We start from the raw sequence: 422 nt of genomic DNA on the forward strand, positions 1-422 counted from the left end.
CTATGATCTATTTATTTCGACCACCACTTACCGCTAAAGCCATCTATAGAAAAACGGCGGAAGCAAAGTTGTACACCTAATACAAAGAATGAAAATGATGATTGACTCGGTTTTCGAATATGCAATAGAAAAGTATTGCATGTAACGTCTTAAAGACGTCATAAATTCATTTGACTGTACCCATTTGTGTATAATACAAAAAAGTAAATTATTTTAATTTTTATAAAAATTTTATAATTCGGCCTTTTATTCCACCCATCCTCTTAATTTTTTCTAAATTATGATGCAGAAATATTACAACACGAAATATACATTTAGTGTGGTAAAATTTTAAGTAAATAATTGTACATACATGATGTTATGTTATGTATATATATATATATATATATATATATATATATATATATATATATATATAGTAC

Source organism: Atta cephalotes (assembly GCF_000143395.1).
Source record: "Atta cephalotes unplaced genomic scaffold scaffold00026, whole genome shotgun sequence".
In the NCBI taxonomy this organism is placed as follows: domain Eukaryota; kingdom Metazoa; phylum Arthropoda; class Insecta; order Hymenoptera; family Formicidae; genus Atta; species Atta cephalotes.